The 17,558-nt window shown below is 46.1% G+C and overlaps 2 non-coding genes and 37 pseudogenes across 2 annotated transcripts; all 39 read right to left on the reverse strand.

Moving 5' to 3' along the window:
• Positions 1 to 122: 122 nt before the first annotated feature.
• Positions 123 to 241, reverse strand: LOC140296026 (5S ribosomal RNA; annotated as a pseudogene).
• A 656-nt stretch (positions 242 to 897) lies between these two features.
• On the reverse strand, positions 898 to 1,016 carry LOC140294595 (5S ribosomal RNA; annotated as a pseudogene).
• A 269-nt stretch (positions 1,017 to 1,285) lies between these two features.
• LOC140290730 (5S ribosomal RNA) lies at positions 1,286 to 1,404 on the reverse strand (annotated as a pseudogene).
• A 270-nt stretch (positions 1,405 to 1,674) lies between these two features.
• LOC140298861 (5S ribosomal RNA) lies at positions 1,675 to 1,793 on the reverse strand. Its single transcript, XR_011914462.1, has one exon. It is a non-coding gene; the product is annotated as a 5S ribosomal RNA (ribosomal RNA).
• A 269-nt stretch (positions 1,794 to 2,062) lies between these two features.
• On the reverse strand, positions 2,063 to 2,181 carry LOC140288781 (5S ribosomal RNA; annotated as a pseudogene).
• A 269-nt stretch (positions 2,182 to 2,450) lies between these two features.
• Positions 2,451 to 2,569, reverse strand: LOC140273861 (5S ribosomal RNA; annotated as a pseudogene).
• A 269-nt stretch (positions 2,570 to 2,838) lies between these two features.
• Positions 2,839 to 2,957, reverse strand: LOC140269048 (5S ribosomal RNA; annotated as a pseudogene).
• A 269-nt stretch (positions 2,958 to 3,226) lies between these two features.
• Positions 3,227 to 3,345, reverse strand: LOC140272133 (5S ribosomal RNA; annotated as a pseudogene).
• A 657-nt stretch (positions 3,346 to 4,002) lies between these two features.
• On the reverse strand, positions 4,003 to 4,121 carry LOC140289294 (5S ribosomal RNA; annotated as a pseudogene).
• A 272-nt stretch (positions 4,122 to 4,393) lies between these two features.
• On the reverse strand, positions 4,394 to 4,512 carry LOC140278433 (5S ribosomal RNA; annotated as a pseudogene).
• A 269-nt stretch (positions 4,513 to 4,781) lies between these two features.
• On the reverse strand, positions 4,782 to 4,900 carry LOC140272139 (5S ribosomal RNA; annotated as a pseudogene).
• A 269-nt stretch (positions 4,901 to 5,169) lies between these two features.
• LOC140307643 (5S ribosomal RNA) lies at positions 5,170 to 5,288 on the reverse strand (annotated as a pseudogene).
• Positions 5,289 to 5,945: 657 nt separating this feature from the next.
• On the reverse strand, positions 5,946 to 6,064 carry LOC140289295 (5S ribosomal RNA; annotated as a pseudogene).
• A 272-nt stretch (positions 6,065 to 6,336) lies between these two features.
• LOC140278438 (5S ribosomal RNA) lies at positions 6,337 to 6,455 on the reverse strand (annotated as a pseudogene).
• Positions 6,456 to 6,724: 269 nt separating this feature from the next.
• LOC140272146 (5S ribosomal RNA) lies at positions 6,725 to 6,843 on the reverse strand (annotated as a pseudogene).
• Positions 6,844 to 7,112: 269 nt separating this feature from the next.
• LOC140307648 (5S ribosomal RNA) lies at positions 7,113 to 7,231 on the reverse strand (annotated as a pseudogene).
• A 657-nt stretch (positions 7,232 to 7,888) lies between these two features.
• Positions 7,889 to 8,007, reverse strand: LOC140293178 (5S ribosomal RNA; annotated as a pseudogene).
• Positions 8,008 to 8,279: 272 nt separating this feature from the next.
• Positions 8,280 to 8,398, reverse strand: LOC140303506 (5S ribosomal RNA; annotated as a pseudogene).
• A 269-nt stretch (positions 8,399 to 8,667) lies between these two features.
• LOC140313925 (5S ribosomal RNA) lies at positions 8,668 to 8,786 on the reverse strand (annotated as a pseudogene).
• A 269-nt stretch (positions 8,787 to 9,055) lies between these two features.
• On the reverse strand, positions 9,056 to 9,179 carry LOC140268478 (5S ribosomal RNA; annotated as a pseudogene).
• A 269-nt stretch (positions 9,180 to 9,448) lies between these two features.
• Positions 9,449 to 9,567, reverse strand: LOC140311166 (5S ribosomal RNA; annotated as a pseudogene).
• A 272-nt stretch (positions 9,568 to 9,839) lies between these two features.
• LOC140295424 (5S ribosomal RNA) lies at positions 9,840 to 9,958 on the reverse strand (annotated as a pseudogene).
• Positions 9,959 to 10,227: 269 nt separating this feature from the next.
• On the reverse strand, positions 10,228 to 10,346 carry LOC140312961 (5S ribosomal RNA; annotated as a pseudogene).
• Positions 10,347 to 10,615: 269 nt separating this feature from the next.
• On the reverse strand, positions 10,616 to 10,734 carry LOC140311689 (5S ribosomal RNA; annotated as a pseudogene).
• A 272-nt stretch (positions 10,735 to 11,006) lies between these two features.
• Positions 11,007 to 11,125, reverse strand: LOC140296742 (5S ribosomal RNA; annotated as a pseudogene).
• A 269-nt stretch (positions 11,126 to 11,394) lies between these two features.
• On the reverse strand, positions 11,395 to 11,513 carry LOC140276186 (5S ribosomal RNA; annotated as a pseudogene).
• Positions 11,514 to 11,782: 269 nt separating this feature from the next.
• On the reverse strand, positions 11,783 to 11,901 carry LOC140276640 (5S ribosomal RNA; annotated as a pseudogene).
• Positions 11,902 to 12,171: 270 nt separating this feature from the next.
• Positions 12,172 to 12,290, reverse strand: LOC140298459 (5S ribosomal RNA). Its single transcript, XR_011914104.1, has one exon. It is a non-coding gene; the product is annotated as a 5S ribosomal RNA (ribosomal RNA).
• Positions 12,291 to 12,559: 269 nt separating this feature from the next.
• LOC140312230 (5S ribosomal RNA) lies at positions 12,560 to 12,678 on the reverse strand (annotated as a pseudogene).
• Positions 12,679 to 12,947: 269 nt separating this feature from the next.
• Positions 12,948 to 13,066, reverse strand: LOC140273866 (5S ribosomal RNA; annotated as a pseudogene).
• A 269-nt stretch (positions 13,067 to 13,335) lies between these two features.
• On the reverse strand, positions 13,336 to 13,454 carry LOC140308597 (5S ribosomal RNA; annotated as a pseudogene).
• Positions 13,455 to 14,111: 657 nt separating this feature from the next.
• On the reverse strand, positions 14,112 to 14,230 carry LOC140293308 (5S ribosomal RNA; annotated as a pseudogene).
• A 269-nt stretch (positions 14,231 to 14,499) lies between these two features.
• LOC140270291 (5S ribosomal RNA) lies at positions 14,500 to 14,618 on the reverse strand (annotated as a pseudogene).
• Positions 14,619 to 14,887: 269 nt separating this feature from the next.
• Positions 14,888 to 15,006, reverse strand: LOC140300273 (5S ribosomal RNA; annotated as a pseudogene).
• A 269-nt stretch (positions 15,007 to 15,275) lies between these two features.
• LOC140289406 (5S ribosomal RNA) lies at positions 15,276 to 15,394 on the reverse strand (annotated as a pseudogene).
• A 269-nt stretch (positions 15,395 to 15,663) lies between these two features.
• On the reverse strand, positions 15,664 to 15,782 carry LOC140295217 (5S ribosomal RNA; annotated as a pseudogene).
• A 269-nt stretch (positions 15,783 to 16,051) lies between these two features.
• Positions 16,052 to 16,170, reverse strand: LOC140300982 (5S ribosomal RNA; annotated as a pseudogene).
• A 656-nt stretch (positions 16,171 to 16,826) lies between these two features.
• LOC140299845 (5S ribosomal RNA) lies at positions 16,827 to 16,945 on the reverse strand (annotated as a pseudogene).
• Positions 16,946 to 17,214: 269 nt separating this feature from the next.
• Positions 17,215 to 17,333, reverse strand: LOC140275571 (5S ribosomal RNA; annotated as a pseudogene).
• Between the last annotated feature and the right edge of the window lie 225 nt (positions 17,334 to 17,558).

The following is a 17,558-nucleotide window of genomic DNA, read 5'->3' on the forward strand; positions in this document are numbered from 1 at the left end:
CTCAGATCACTTCGTGTCTGCCAACAAAGCAGCAGAAGCTGAAGATGACCAACTTCCTCATGTGTCACAGGGTGATCAGACGTTGCAACAAAAGACATGCAGGTGGTAGAGAGAAGATAAAAAGCTTAAGGCACCTGGTATTCCCAAGCGGTCTACTATTCAAGCACTAACCAGGCGCAACCCTGCTTGGCTTCCGAGATCAGACGAGGTCGGGCTTATTCAGGGTGGTGTGGCCGTAAGCAACTATATCGGTGACAAATGTGCATTATATAGGTACTGGAATCATACACTTCCTCTGTGTAACCAGATAATTGCCGAAAAAGGCTGACTTGTAGTGGGTTCATCTTCCTCCTTGATGTGATTATTCTCTTCAGCTGAAACTGAGACTCTCAGATCACCTTGTGTCTATCAACAAAGCAGCAGCAGCTGAAGATGACCAACTTCTTCACGTGTCACAGGGTGATCAGACGTTGCAACAAAAGACATGCAGGTGGTAGAGAGAAGAGAAAAAGCTTACAGCACCTGGTATTCCCAAGCTGTCTCCCATCCAAGTACTAACCAGGTACAACCTTCTTGGTGTCCGAGATCAGACGAGGTCTGGCTTATTCAGGGTGGTGTGGCCGTAAGCAACAATGTCTCTGACAAATGTGCATTATATAGGTACTGGAATCATACGGTTCCTCTATGCAACCAGATAATTGCCGAGAAAGGCTGATGTGTAGCGGGCAAATCATCTTCTCTGATGTGATCATTCTCTGCAACTGAAACTGAGACTCTCAGATCACTTTGTGTCAGCCAACAAAGCAGGAGCAGCTGAAGATGACCAACTTCCTCATGTGTCACAGGGTGATCAGATGTTGCAACAAAAGACATGCAGGTTGTAGAGAGAAGAGAAAACACTTACAGCACCTGGTATTCCCAAGCAGTCTCCCATCCAAGTACTAAGCAGGCTCAACGCTGCTTGGCTTCCGAGATCAGACGAGGGCGGGTATGTTCAGGGTGGTGTGGCCGTAAGCAACAATGTGTCTGACAAAAGTGCATTATATTAGTACAGGAATCATACGGTTCCTCTATGTAACCAGATAATTGCTGAGAAAGGCTGATGTGTAGTGGGCACATCTTCTTCCCTGACGTGATTATTCTCTTCAGCTGAAACTGAGACTCTCAGATCACTTCGTGTCTTCCAACAAAGCAGCAGCAGCTGAAGATGACCAACTTCCTCATGTGTCACAGGGTGATCAGACGTTGCAACAAAAGACATGCAGGTTGTAGAGAGAAGAGAAAACGCTTACAGCACCTGGTATTCCCAAGCAGTCTCTCATCAAAGTACTAACCAGGCCCAACCCTCCTTGGCTTCTGAGATCAGACGAGGTCAGACATATTCAGGGTGGTTTGGCCGTAAGCAACAATCTCTGTGACAAATGTGCATTATATAGGCAATGGAATCATATGGTTCCTCTATGTAACAAGATAATTGCCAAAAAAAGGCTGATATATAGTGGGCACATCTTGTTCCCTGACGTGATAATTTTCTCCAGCTGAAAATGAGACTCTAAGATCACTTCGTGTCTGCCAACAAAGCAGCAGCAGCTGAAGATGACCAACTTCCTCATGTGTCACAGGGTGATCAGACGTTGCAACAAAAGACATGCAGGTGGTTGAGAGAAGAGAAAAAGCTTACAGCACCTGGTATTCCCAAGCGGTCTCCCATCCAAGTACTAACCAGGCCCAACCGTGCTTGGCTTCCAAGATCAGACGAGGTTGGGCATATTCAGGGTGGTGTGGCCGTAAGTAACAATGTCTGTGACAAATGTGCATTATATAGGTACTGGAATCATACGGTTCCTCTATGCAACCATATAATTGCCAAGAAAGGCTGATATGTAGTGGGCACATCTTGTTCCCTGACGTGATCATTTTCTCCAGCTGAAAATGAGACTCTAAGATCACTTCGTGTCTGCCAACAAAGCAGCAGAAAATGAAGATGACCAACTTCCTCATGTGTCACAGGGTGATCAGACGTTGCAACAAAAGACATGCAGGTGGTTGAGAGAAGAGAAAAAGCTTACATCACCTGATAATCCCAAGCGGTCTCCCATCCAAGTACTAACCAGGCCCAACCCTGCTTGGCTTCCGAGATCAGACGAGGTCAGGCATGTTCCGGGTGGTGTGGCCGTAAGCAGCAATGTCTCTGACAAATGTGCATTATATAGGTACTGGAATCATACGGTTCCTCTATGCAACCAGATAATTGCCGAGAAAAGCTGATGTGTAGCGGGTAAATCATCTTCTCTGATGTGATCATTCTCTGCAACTGAAACTGAGACTCTCAGATCACTTTGTGTCTGCCAACAAAGCAGCAGCAGCTGAAGATGACCAACTTCCTCATGTGTCACAGGGCGATCAGACGTTGCAACAAAAGACATGCAGGTGGTAGAGAGAAGAGAAAAAGCTTACAGCACCTGGTATTCCCAAGCGGTCTCTCATCAAAGTACTAACCAGGCCCAACCCTCCTTGGCTTCTGAGATCAAACGAGGTCAGACATATTCAGGGTGGTTTGGCCGTAAGCAACAATCTCTGTGACAAATGTGCATTATATAGGCAATGGAATCATATGGTTCCTCTATGTAACAAGATAATTGCCGAAAAAGGCTGATATATAGTGGGCACATCTTGTTCCCTGACGTGATAATTTTCTCCAGCTGAAAATGAGACTCTAAGATCACTTCGTGTCTGCCAACAAAGCAGCAGCAGCTGAAGATGACCAACTTCCTCATGTGTCACAGGGTGATCAGACGTTGCAACAAAAGACATGCAGGTGGTTGAGAGAAGAGAAAAAGCTTACAGCACCTGGTATTCCCAAGCGGTCTCCCATCCAAGTACTAACCAGGGCCAACCCTGCTTGGCTTCCAAGATCAGAAGAGGTTGGGCATATTCCGGGTGGTGTGGCCGTAAGTAACAATGTTTGTGACAAATGTGCATTATATAGGTACTGGAATCATACGGTTCCTCTATGCAACCATATAATTGCCAAGAAAGGCTGATATGTAGTGGGCACATCTTGTTCCCTGACGTGATAATTTTCTCCAGCTGAAAATGAGACTTTAAGATCACTTCGTGTCTGCCAACAAAGCAGCAGAAAATGAAGATGACCAACTTCCTCATGTGTCACAGGGTGATCAGACGTTGCAACAAAAGACATGCAGGTGGTTGAGAGAAGAGAAAAAGCTTACAGCACCTGATAATCCCAAGCGGTCTCCCATCCAAGTACTAACCAGGCACAACCCTGCTTGGCTTTCGAGATCAGACGAGGTCGGGCATATTCAGGGTGGTGTGGCCGTAAGCAACAATGTCTCTGACAAATGTAAATTGTATAGGTACTGGAATCATACGTTTCCTCTATATAACCAGATAATTGCAGAGAAAGGCTGATAAATAGTGGACACATCTTCTTCCCTGACGTGATTATTCTCTCCAGCTGAAAATGAGACTCTCAGATCACTTCGTGTCTGCCAACAAAGCAGCAGCAGCTGAAGATGACCAACTTTCTCATGTGTCACAGGGCGATCAGACGTTGCAACAAAATACATGCAGGTGGTAGAGAGAAGAGAAAAAGATTACATCACCTGGTATTCCCAAGCGGTGTCCCATCAAAGTACTAACCAGAACCAGCCCTCCTTGGCTTCCGAGATCAGACAAGGTCAGACATATTCAGGGTGGTTTGTCCGTAAGTAACAATCTCTGTGACAAATGTGCATTATATAGGCAATGGAATCATACACTTCCTCTATGTAACCAGATAATTGCCGAGAAAGGCTGATATGTAGTGGGCACATCTTCTTCCCTGACGTGATAATTCTCTCCAGCTGAAAATGAGACTCTCAGATCACTTTGTGTCTGCCAACAAAGCAGCAGCAGCTGAAGATGACCAACTTCCTCATGTGTCACAGGGTGATCAGACGTTGCAACAAAAGACATGCAGGTGGTAGAGAGAAGAGAAAAAGCTTACAGCACCTGGTATTCCCAAGCAGTCTTCCATCCAAGTACTAACCAGGCCCAAACCTGCTTGACTTCCAAGATCAGACAAGGTCGGGCTTATTCAGGGTGGTGTGGCCGTAAGCAACAATATCTGTGACAAATGTGCATTATATAGGTACTGGAATCATACACTTCCTCTATGTAACCAGATAATTGCCCAGAAAGGCTGACTTGTAGTGGGCACATCTTCTTCCCTGATGTGATTATTCTCTGCAGCTGAAATTGACACTCTCAGATCACTTCGTGTCTGCCAACAAAGACGCAAAAGCAGCTGAAGATGACCAACTTCCTCATGTGTCACAGGAGGATCAGACGTTGCCACAAAAGACATGAAGGTGGTAGAGAGTAGAGAAGAAGCTTACAGCACCTGGTATTCCCAAGTGGTCTCCTATGCAAGTACTAACCAGGCCCAACCCTGCTTGGCTTCCAAGATCAGACGAGGTCAGGCATGTTCCGGGTGGTGTGGCCGTAAGCAGCAATGTCTCTGACAAATGTGCATTATATAGGTACTGGAATCATACGGTTCCTCTATGCAACCATATAATTGCCAAGAAAGGCTGATATGTAGTGGGCACATCTTGTTCCCTGACGTGATAATTTTCTCCAGCTGAAAATGAGACTTTAAGATCACTTCGTGTCTGCCAACAAAGCAGCAGAAAATGAAGATGACCAACTTCCTCATGTGTCACAGGGTGATCAGACGTTGCAACAAAAGACATGCAGGTGGTTGAGAGAAGAGAAAAAGCTTACAGCACCTGATAATCCCAAGCGGTCTCCCATCCAAGTACTAACCAGGCACAACCCTGCTTGGCTTTCGAGATCAGACGAGGTCGGGCATATTCAGGGTGGTGTGGCCGTAAGCAACAATGTCTCTGACAAATGTAAATTGTATAGGTACTGGAATCATACGTTTCCTCTATATAACCAGATAATTGCAGAGAAAGGCTGATAAATAGTGGACACATCTTCTTCCCTGACGTGATTATTCTCTCCAGCTGAAAATGAGACTCTCAGATCACTTCGTGTCTGCCAACAAAGCAGCAGCAGCTGAAGATGACCAACTTCCTCATGTGTCACAGGGCGATCAGACCTTGCAACAAAATACATGCAGGTGGTAGAGAGAAGAGAAAAAGCTTACAGCACCTGGCATTCCCAAGGGGTCTCCCATTCAAGTACTAACCAGGCCCAACCCTGCTTGGGTTCCGAGATCAGTCGAGGTCGGGCATATTCAGGGTGGTGTGGCCGTAAGTAACAATGTCTGTGAAAAATGTGCATTATATAGGTACTGGAATAATACAGTTCCTCTATGTAACCAGATAATTGCAGAGAAAGGCTATCTTGTTGTGGGCACATCTTCTTCCTTGATGTGATTATTCTCTGCAGCTGAAACTGAGACTCTCAGATCACTTCGTGTCTGCTAACAAAGCAGCAGCAGCTGAAGATGACCAACTTCCTCATGTGTCACAGGGCGATCAGACATTGCAACAAAAGACATGTAGGTGGTAGAGAGAAGAGAAAAAGCTTACAGCACCTGGTATTCCCAAGCGGTGTCCCATCAAAGTACTAACCAGAACCAGCCCTCCTTGGCTTCCGAGATCAGACAAGGTCAGACATATTCAGGGTGGTTTGTCCGTAAGTAACAATCTCTGTGACAAATGTGCACTATATAGGCAATGGAATCATACACTTCCTCTATGTAACCAGATAATTGCCGAGAAAGGCTGATATGTAGTGGGCACATCTTCTTCCCTGACGTGATAATTCTCTCCAGCTGAAAATGAGACTCTCAGATCACTTTGTGTCTGCCAACAAAGCAGCAGCAGCTGAAGATGACCAACTTCCTCATGTGTCACAGGGTGATCAGACGTTGCAACAAAAGACATGCAGGTGGTAGAGAGAAGAGAAAAAGCTTACAGCACCTGGTATTCCCAAGCAGTCTTCCATCCAAGTACTAACCAGGCCCAAACCTGCTTGACTTCCAAGATCAGACAAGGTCGGGCTTATTCAGGGTGGTGTGGCCGTAAGCAACAATATCTGTGACAAATGTGCATTATATAGGTACTGGAATCATACACTTCCTCTATGTAACCAGATAATTGCCCAGAAAGGCTGACTTGTAGTGGGCACATCTTCTTCCCTGATGTGATTATTCTCTGCAGCTGAAATTGACACTCTCAGATCACTTCGTGTCTGCCAACAAAGACGCAAAAGCAGCTGAAGATGACCAACTTCCTCATGTGTCACAGGAGGATCAGACGTTGCCACAAAAGACATGAAGGTGGTAGAGAGTAGAGAAGAAGCTTACAGCACCTGGTATTCCCAAGTGGTCTCCTATGCAAGTACTAACCAGGCCCAACCCTGCTTGGCTTCCAAGATCAGACGAGGTCAGGCATGTTCCGGGTGGTGTGGCCGTAAGCAGCAATGTCTCTGACAAATGTGCATTATATAGGTACTGGAATCATACGGTTCCTCTATGCAACCATATAATTGCCAAGAAAGGCTGATATGTAGTGGGCACATCTTGTTCCCTGACGTGATAATTTTCTCCAGCTGAAAATGAGACTTTAAGATCACTTCGTGTCTGCCAACAAAGCAGCAGAAAATGAAGATGACCAACTTCCTCATGTGTCACAGGGTGATCAGACGTTGCAACAAAAGACATGCAGGTGGTTGAGAGAAGAGAAAAAGCTTACAGCACCTGATAATCCCAAGCGGTCTCCCATCCAAGTACTAACCAGGCACAACCCTGCTTGGCTTTCGAGATCAGACGAGGTCGGGCATATTCAGGGTGGTGTGGCCGTAAGCAACAATGTCTCTGACAAATGTAAATTGTATAGGTACTGGAATCATACGTTTCCTCTATATAACCAGATAATTGCAGAGAAAGGCTGATAAATAGTGGACACATCTTCTTCCCTGACGTGATTATTCTCTCCAGCTGAAAATGAGACTCTCAGATCACTTCGTGTCTGCCAACAAAGCAGCAGCAGCTGAAGATGACCAACTTCCTCATGTGTCACAGGGCGATCAGACCTTGCAACAAAATACATGCAGGTGGTAGAGAGAAGAGAAAAAGCTTACAGCACCTGGCATTCCCAAGGGGTCTCCCATTCAAGTACTAACCAGGCCCAACCCTGCTTGGGTTCCGAGATCAGTCGAGGTCGGGCATATTCAGGGTGGTGTGGCCGTAAGTAACAATGTCTGTGAAAAATGTGCATTATATAGGTACTGGAATAATACAGTTCCTCTATGTAACCAGATAATTGCAGAGAAAGGCTAACTTGTTGTGGGCACATCTTCTTCCTTGATGTGATTATTCTCTGCAGCTGAAACTGAGACTCTCAGATCACTTCGTGTCTGCTAACAAAGCAGCAGCAGCTGAAGATGACCAACTTCCTCATGTGTCACAGGGCGATCAGACATTGCAACAAAAGACATGTAGGTGGTAGAGAGAAGAGAAAAAGCTTACAGCACCTGGTATTCCCAAGCGGTGTCCCATCAAAGTACTAACCAGAACCAGCCCTCCTTGGCTTCCGAGATCAGACAAGGTCAGACATATTCAGGGTGGTTTGTCCGTAAGTAACAATCTCTGTGACAAATGTGCACTATATAGGCAATGGAATCATACACTTCCTCTATGTAACCAGATAATTGCCGAGAAAGGCTGATATGTAGTGGGCACATCTTCTTCCCTGACGTGATAATTCTCTCCAGCTGAAAATGAGACTCTCAGATCACTTTGTGTCTGCCAACAAAGCAGCAGCAGCTGAAGATGACCAACTTCCTCATGTGTCACAGGGTGATCAGACGTTGCAACAAAAGACATGCAGGTGGTAGAGAGAAGAGAAAAAGCTTACAGCACCTGGTATTCCCAAGCAGTCTCCCATCCAAGTACTAACGAGGCCCAAACCTGCTTGACTTCCAAGATCAGACAAGGTCGGGCTTATTCAGGGTGGTGTGGCCGTAAGCAACAATATCTGTGACAAATGTGCATTATATAGGCAATGGAATCATACACTTCCTCTATGTAACCAGATAATTGCCGAGAAAGGCTGACTTGTAGTGGGCACATCTTCTTCCCTGATGTGATTATTCTCTGCAGCTGAAATTGACACTCTCAGATCACTTCGTGTCTGCCAACAAAGACGCAGCAGCAGCTGAAGATGACCAACTTCCTCATGTGTCACAGGAGGATCAGACGTTGCCACAAAAGACATGAAGGTGGTAGAGAGTAGAGAAGAAGCTTACAGCACCTGGTATTCCCAAGTGGTCTCCCATGCAAGTACTAACCAGGCCCAACCCTGCTTGGCTTCCAAGATCAGACGAGGTCAGGCATGTTCCGGGTGGTGTGGCCGTAAGCAGCAATGTCTCTGACAAATGTGCATTATATAGGTACTGGAATCATACGGTTCCTCTATGCAACCAGATAATTGCCGAGAAAGGCTGATGTGTAGCGGGTAAATCATCTTCTCTGATGTGATCATTCTCTGCAACTGAAACTGAGACTCTCAGATCACTTCATGTCTGCCAACAAAGCAGCAGCAGCTGAAGATGACCAACTTCCTCATGTGTCACAGGGTGGTCAGACGTTGCAACAAAATACATGCAGGTGGTTGAGAGAAGAGAAAAAGCTTACAGCACCTGGTATTCCCAAGTTGTCTCCAATTCAAGTACTAACAAGGCCCAACCCTGCTTGGCTTCCAAGATCAGACGAGCTCGGGCATGTTCAGGGTGGTGTGGCCGTAAGCAACAATGTCTGTGACAAATGTGCATTATATAGGTACTGGAATCATACGGTTCCTCTATGCAACCAGATAATTGCCGAGAAAGGCTGACTTGTTATGGGCACATCTTCTTCCCTGATGTGATTATTCTCTGCAGCTGAAACTGAGACTCTCAGATCACTTTGTGTCTGCCAACAAAGCAGCAGCAGCTGAAGATGACCAACTTCCTCATGTGTCACAGGGTGATCAGATGTTACAACAAAAGACATGCAGGTGGTAGAGAGAAGAGAAAAAGCTTACAGCACCTGGTATTCCCAAGCAGTCTCCCACCCAAGTACTAACCAGGCACAACCCTGCTTGGCTTCCGAGATCAGACGAGGTCGGGCATATTATATTCAGGGTGGTGTGGCCGTAAGCGACAATCTCTGTGACAAATGTGTATTATATAGGTACTGGAATCATACACTTCCTCTATGTAACCAGATAATTGCCGAGAAAGGCTGACTCTTAGTGGTTACATCTTCCTTCTTGATGTGATCATTCTCTTCAGCTGAAACTGAGACTCTCAGATCACTTCGTGTCTGCCAACAAAGCAGCAGAAGCTGAAGATGACCAACTTCCTCATGTGTCACAGGGTGATCAGACATTGCAACAAAAGACATGCAGGTTGTAGAGAGAAGAGAAAAAGCTTACAGCACCTGGTATTCGCAAGCAGTCTCCCATTCAAGAACTAACCAGGCCCAACCCTGCTTGGCTTCCGAGATCAGACGAGGTCGAGCTTATTCAGGGTGGTATGGCTGTAAGCAACAATATCTGGTACAAATGTGTATTATATAGGTACTGGAATCATACACTTCCTCTATGTAACCAGATAATTGCCGAGAAAGGCTGACTCTTAGTGGGCACATCTTCCTCCTTGATGTGATTATTCTCTGGAGCTGAAACTGAGACTCTCAGATCACTTCATGTCTGCCAACAAAGCAGCAGCAGCAGCTGAAGATGATCAACTTCCTCATGTGTCACAGGGTGATCAGACGTTGCAACAAAAGACATGCAGGTTGTAGAGAGAAGAGAAAAAGCTTACAGCAAATGGTATTTTCAAGCGGTCTCCCACCCAAGTACTAACCAGAACCAACCCTGCTTGGCTTCCGAGATCAGACGAGGTCAGGCATATTGAGGGTGGTGTGGCCGTAAGCAACAATGTCTGTGACAAATGTGCATTATATAAGTACAGGAATCATACGGTTCCTCTATGTAACCAGATAATTGCTGAGAAAGGCTGATGTGTAGTGGGCACATTATCTTCCCTGACGTGATTATTCTCTTCAGCTGAAACTGAGACTCTCAGATCACTTCGTGTCTTCCAACAAAGCAGCAGCAGCTGAAGATGACCAACTTCCTCATGTGTCACAGGGTGATCAGACGTTGCAACAAAAGACATGCAGGTTGTAGAGAGAAGAGAAAACGCTTACAGCACCTGGTATTCCCAAGCAGTCTCCCATTGAAGTACTAACCAGGCCCAACCCTCCTTAGCTTCCGAGATCAGACGAGGTCGGGCATATTCAGGGTGGTGTGGCCGTAAGGAACAATTTCTGTGACAAATGTGCATTATATAAGTACTGGAATCATACACTTCCTCTATGTAACCAGATAATTTCCGAGAAAGGCTCACTTGTTATGGGCACATCTTCTTCCCTGATGTGATCATTCTCTGCAGCTGAAACTGAGACTCTCAGATCACTTCGTGTCTGCCAACAAAGCAGCAGCAGCTGAAGATGACCAACTTCCTCATGTGTCACAGGGTGATCAGACGTTGCAACAAAAGACATGCAGGTGGTAGAGAGAAGAGAAAAAGCTTACAGCACCTGGTATTCCCAAGAGGTCTTCCATCCAAGTACTAACCAGGCCCAACCCTCCTTGGCTTCCAAGATCAGACGAGGTCGGGCATATTCAGGGTGGTGCGGCCGTAAGCAACAATAGCTGTGACAAATGTGCATTATATAGGTACTGGAATCATACACTTCTTCTATGTAACCAGATAATTGCAGAGAAAGGCTGACTTGTAGTGGGCACATCTTCTTCCCTGATGTGATTATTCTCTGCAGCTGAAACTGAGACTCTCAGATCACTTCGTGTCTAACAACAAAGAAGCAGCAGCTGCTGAAGATGACCAACTTCCTCATGTGTCACAGGATGATCAGACGTTGCAACAAAAGACATGCAGGTGGTAGAGAGAAGAGAAGAAGCTTACAGCACCTGGTATTCCCAAGTAGTCTCCCATCCAAGTACTAAGCAGGCTCAACCCTGCTTGGCTTCCGAGATCAGACGAGGTCGGGCATGTTCAGGGTGGTGTGGCCGTAAGCAACAATGTCTCTGACAAATGTGCATTATATAGGTACTGGAATCATACGGTTCCTCTATGCAACCAGATAATTGCCGAGAAAGGCTGATAAGTAGTGGGCACATCTTCTTCCCTGACGTGATTATTCTCTCGAGCTGAAACTGAGACTCTCAGATCACTTTGTGTCTGCCAACAAAGCAGCAGAAGCTGAAGATGACCAACTTCCTCATGTGTCACAGGGTGATCAGACATTGCAACAAAAGACATGCAGGTGGTAGAGAGAAGAGAAAAAGCTTACAACACCTGGTATTCCGAAGAGGTCTTCCATCCAAGTACAAACCAGGCCCAACCCTGCTTGGCTTCCGAGATCAGACGAGGTCGGGCATGTTCAGGGTTGTGTGGCCGTAAGCAACAATGTCTCTGACAAATGTGCATTATATAGGTACTGGAATCATACGGTTCCTCTATGCACCCAGATAATTGCAGAGAAAGGCTGATGTGTAGCGGGCATATCATCTTCTCTGATGTGATCATTCTCTGCAACTGAAACTGAGACTCTCAGATCACTTCGTGTCAGCCAACAAAGCAGCAGCAGCTGAAGATGACCAACTTCCTCATGTGTCACAGGGTGATCAGACGTTGCAACAAAAGACATGCAGGTGGTAGAGAGAAGAGAAAAAGCTTACAGCACCTGGTATTCCCAAGAGGTCTTCCATCCAAGTACTAACCACGCCCAACCCTCCTTGGCTTCCAAGATCAGACGAGGTCGGGCATATTCAGGGTGGTTTGGCCGTAAGCAACAATCTCTGTGACAAATGTGCATTATATAGGCAATGGAATCATATGGTTCCTCTATGTAACAAGATAATTGCCAAAAAAAGGCTGATATATAGTGGGCACATCTTGTTCCCTGACGTGATAATTTTCTCCAGCTGAAAATGAGACTCTAAGATCACTTCGTGTCTGCCAACAAAGCAGCAGCAGCTGAAGATGACCAACTTCCTCATGTGTCACAGGGTGATCAGACGTTGCAACAAAAGACATGCAGGTGGTTGAGAGAAGAGAAAAAGCTTACAGCACCTGGTATTCCCAAGAGGTCTCCCATCCAAGTACTAACCAGGCCCAACCGTGCTTGGCTTCCAAGATCAGACGAGGTTGGGCATATTCAGGGTGGTGTGGCCGTAAGTAACAATGTCTGTGACAAATGTGCATTATATAGGTACTGGAATCATACGGTTCCTCTATGCAACCATATAATTGCCAAGAAAGGCTGATATGTAGTGGGCACATCTTGTTCCCTGACGTGATCATTTTCTCCAGCTGAAAATGAGACTCTAAGATCACTTCGTGTCTGCCAACAAAGCAGCAGAAAATGAAGATGACCAACTTCCTCATGTGTCACAGGGTGATCAGACGTTGCAACAAAAGACATGCAGGTGGTTGAGAGAAGAGAAAAAGCTTACAGCACCTGATAATCCCAAGCGGTCTCCCATCCAAGTACTAACCAGGCCCAACCCTGCTTGGCTTCCGAGATCAGACGAGGTCAGGCATGTTCCGGGTGGTGTGGCCGTAAGCAGCAATGTCTCTGACAAATGTGCATTATATAGGTACTGGAATCATACGGTTCCTCTATGCAACCAGATAATTGCCGAGAAAAGCTGATGTGTAGCGGGTAAATCATCTTCTCTGATGTGATCATTCTCTGCAACTGAAACTGAGACTCTCAGATCACTTTGTGTCTGCCAACAAAGCAGCAGCAGCTGAAGATGACCAACTTCCTCATGTGTCACAGGGCGATCAGACGTTGCAACAAAAGACATGCAGGTGGTAGAGAGAAGAGAAAAAGCTTACAGCACCTGGTATTCCCAAGCGGTCTCTCATCAAAGTACTAACCAGGCCCAACCCTCCTTGGCTTCTGAGATCAAACGAGGTCAGACATATTCAGGGTGGTTTGGCCGTAAGCAACAATCTCTGTGACAAATGTGCATTATATAGGCAATGGAATCATATGGTTCCTCTATGTAACAAGATAATTGCCGAAAAAGGCTGATATATAGTGGGCACATCTTGTTCCCTGACGTGATAATTTTCTCCAGCTGAAAATGAGACTCTAAGATCACTTCGTGTCTGCCAACAAAGCAGCAGCAGCTGAAGATGACCAACTTCCTCATGTGTCACAGGGTGATCAGACGTTGCAACAAAAGACATGCAGGTGGTTGAGAGAAGAGAAAAAGCTTACAGCACCTGGTATTCCCAAGCGGTCTCCCATCCAAGTACTAATCAGGCACAACTCTGCTTGGCTTTCGAGATCAGACGAGGTCGGGCATATTCAGGGTGGTGTGGCCGTAAGCAACAATGTCTCTGACAAATGTAAATTGTATAGGTACTGGAATCATACGTTTCCTCTATATAACCAGATAATTGCAGAGAAAGGCTGATAAATAGTGGACACATCTTCTTCCCTGACGTGATTATTCTCTCCAGCTGAAAATGAGACTCTCAGATCACTTCGTGTCTGCCAACAAAGCAGCAGCAGCTGAAGATGACCAACTTCCTCATGTGTCACAGGGCGATCAGACGTTGCAACAAAATACATGCAGGTGGTAGAGAGAAGAGAAAAAGATTACATCACCTGGTATTCCCAAGCGGTGTCCCATCAAAGTACTAACCAGAACCAGCCCTCCTTGGCTTCCGAGATCAGACAAGGTCAGACATATTCAGGGTGGTTTGTCCGTAAGTAACAATCTCTGTGACAAATGTGCATTATATAGGCAATGGAATCATACACTTCCTCTATGTAACCAGATAATTGCCGAGAAAGGCTGATATGTAGTGGGCACATCTTCTTCCCTGATGTGATAATTCTCTCCAGCTGAAAATGAGACTCTCAGATCACTTTGTGTCTGCCAACAAAGCAGCAGCAGCTGAAGATGACCAACTTCCTCATGTGTCACAGGGTGATCAGACGTTGCAACAAAAGACATGCAGGTTGTAGAGAGAAGAGAAAAAGCTTACAGCAAATGGTATTTTCAAGCGGTCTCCCACCCAAGTACTAACCAGGCCCAACCCTGCTTGGCTTCCGAGATCAGACGAGGTCAGGCATATTGAGGGTGGTGTGGCCGTAAGCAACAATGTCTGTGACAAATGTGCATTATATAAGTACAGGAATCATACGGTTCCTCTATGCAACCAGTTAATTTCCGAGAAAGGCTGATGTGTACTGGGCACATCTTCTTCCCTGACGTGATTATTCTCTGCAGCTGAAACTGAGACTCTCAGATCACTTTGTGTCTGCCAACAAAGCAGCAGCAGCTGAAGATGACCAACTTCCTCATGTGTCACAGGGTGATCAGACGTTGCAACAAAAGACATGCAGGTGGTAGAGAGAAGAGAAAAAGCTTACAGCACCTGGTATTCCCAGACAGTCTACCATCCAAGTACTAACCAGGCCCAAACCTGCTTGGCTTCTGAGATCAGACGAGGTCGGGCATATTCAGGGTGGTGTGGCCGTAAGCAACCATAACTGTGACAAATGTGCATTATATAGGTACTGGAATCATACAGTTCCTCTATGTAACCAGATAATTGCCGTGAAAAGCTGATAAGTAGTGGGCACATCTTCTTCCCTGACGTGATTATTCTCTCGAGCTGAAACTGAGACTCTCAGATCACTTTGTGTCTGCCAACAAAGCAGCAGAAGCTGAAGATGACCAACTTCCTCATGTGTCACAGGGTGATCAGACATTGCAACAAAAGACATGCAGGTGGTAGAGAGAAGAGAAAAAGCTTACAGCTCCTGGTATTCCCAAGCGGTCTCCCATTTAAGTACTAACCAGGCCCAACCCTCCTTGGCTACCGAGATCAGACGAGGTCGGGCGTGTTCAGGGTGGTGTGGCCGTAAGCAACAATGTCTGTGACAAATGTGCATTATATAGGCACTGGAATCATACGGTTCCTCTATGCAACCAGATAATTGCCGAGAAAGGCACACTTGTAGTGGGCAAATCTTCTTCCCTCATGTGATCATTCTCTGCAGCTGAAACTGAGACTCTCAGATCACTTCGTGTCTGCCAACAAAGCAGCAGCAGCTGAAAATGACCACCTTTCTCATGTGTCACAGGGTGATCAGACGTTGCAACAAAAGACATGCAGGTGGTCGAGAGAAGAGAAAAAGCTTAGAGCACCTGGTATTCCCAAGAGGTCTTCCATCCAAGTACTAACCACGCCCAACCCTCCTTGGCTTCCGAGATCAGACGAGGTCGGGCATGTTCAGGGTGGTGTGGCCGTAAGCAACAATGTCTCTGACAAATGTGCATTATATAGGTACTGGAATCATACGGTTCCTCTATGCAACCAGATCATTTCCGAGAAAGGCTGATGTGTAGTGGGCACATCTTCTTCCCTGACGTGATTATTCTCTGCAGCTGAAACTGAGACTCTCAGATCACTTCGTGTCTGCCAACAAAGCAGCAGTAGCTGAAGATGACCAACTTCCTCATGTGTATCAGGGTGATCAGACGTTGCAACAAAAGACATGCAGGTGGTAGAGAGAAGAGAAAAAGCTTACAGCACCTGGTATTCCCAGAGAGTCTACCATCCAAGTACTAACCAGGCCAAAACCTGCTTGGCTTCCGAGATCAGACGTGGTCAGGCATTTTCAGGGTGGTGTGGCCGTAATTAACCATAACTGTGACAAATGTGCATTATAAAGGTACTGGAATCATACAGTTCCTCTATGTAACCAGATAATTGCCGAGAAAAGCTGATAAGTAGTGGGCACATCTTCTTCCCTGACGTGATTATTCTCTCGAGCTGAAACTGAGACTCTCAGATCACTTTGTGTCTGCCAACAAAGCAGCAGAAGCTGAAGATGACCAACTTCCTCATGTGTCACAGGGTGATCAGACGTTGCAACAAAAGACATGCAGGTGGTAGAGAGAAGAGAAAAAGCTTAAGGCACCTGGTATTCCCAAGCGGTCTACCATTCAAGTACTAACCAGGCCCAACCCTGCTTGGCTTCCGAGATCAGACGAGGTCGGGCTTATTCAGGGTGGTGTGGCCGTAAGCAACAATATCGGTGACAAATGTGCATTATATAGGTACTGGAATCATACACTTCCTCTGTGTAACCAGATAATTGCCGAAAAAGGCTGACTTGTAGTGGGTTCATCTTTCTCCTTGATGTGATTATTCTCTTCAGCTGAAACTGAGACTCTCAGATCACCTCGTGTCTATCAACAAAGCAGCAGCAGCTGAAGATGACCAACTTCTTCACGTGTCACAGGGTGATCAGACGTTGCAACAAAAGACATGCAGGTGGTAGAGAGAAGAGAAAAAGCTTACAGCACCTGGTATTCCCAAGCTGTCTCCCATCCAAGTACTAACCAGGTACAACCTTCTTGGTGTCCGAGATCAGACGAGGTCGGGCTTATTCAGGGTGGTGTGGCCGTAAGCAACAATGTCTCTGACAAATGTGCATTATATAGGTACTGGAATCATACGGTTCCTCTATGCAACCAGATAATTGCCGAGAAAGGCTGATGTGTAGCGGGCAAATCATCTTCTCTGATGTGATCATTCTCTGCAACTGAAACTGAGACTCTCAGATCACTTTGTGTAAGCCAACAAAGCAGCAGCAGCTGAAGATGACCAACTTCCTCATGTGTCACAGGGTGATCAGACGTTGCAACAAAAGACATGCAGGTTGTAGAGAGAAGAGAAAAAGCTTACAGCACCTGGTATTCCCAAGCAGTCTCCCATCCAAGTACTAAGCAGGCTCAACCCTGCTTGGCTTCCGAGATCAGACGAGGTCGGGTATGTTCAGGGTGGTGTGGCCGTAAGCAACAATGTGTCTGACAAAAGTGCATTATATAAGTACAGGAATCATACGGTTCCTCTATGTAACCAGATAATTGCTGAGAAAGGCTGATGTGTAGTGGGCACATCTTCTTCCCTGACGTGATTATTCTCTTCAGCTGAAACTGAGACTCTCAGATCACTTCGTGTCTTCCAACAAAGCAGCAGCAGCTGAAGATGACCAACTTCCTCATGTGTCACAGGGTGATCAGACGTTGCAACAAAAGACATGCAGGTTGTAGAGAGAAGAGAAAACGCTTACAGCACCTGGTATTCCCAAGCAGTCTCCCATTAAAGTACTAACCAGGCCCAACCCTCCTTGGCTTCCGAGATCAGACGAGGTCGGGCATATTCAGGGTGGTGTGGCCGTAAGGAACAATTTCTGTGACAAATGTGCATTATATAAGTACTGGAATCATACACTTCCTCTATGTAACCAGATAATTTCCGAGAAAGGCTCACTTGTTATGGGCACTTCTTCTTCCCTGATGTGATCATTCTCTGCAGCTGAAACTGAGACTCTCAGATCACTTCGTGTCTGCCAACAAAGCAGCAGCAGCTGCTGAAGATGACCAACTTCCTCATGTGTCACAGGGTGA

The sequence above is a fragment of the Leuresthes tenuis genome, unplaced genomic scaffold (assembly GCF_036924035.1).
Source record: "Leuresthes tenuis unplaced genomic scaffold, fLeuTen1.0.hap1 SCAF_1, whole genome shotgun sequence".
Classification (NCBI taxonomy): domain Eukaryota; kingdom Metazoa; phylum Chordata; class Actinopteri; order Atheriniformes; family Atherinopsidae; genus Leuresthes; species Leuresthes tenuis.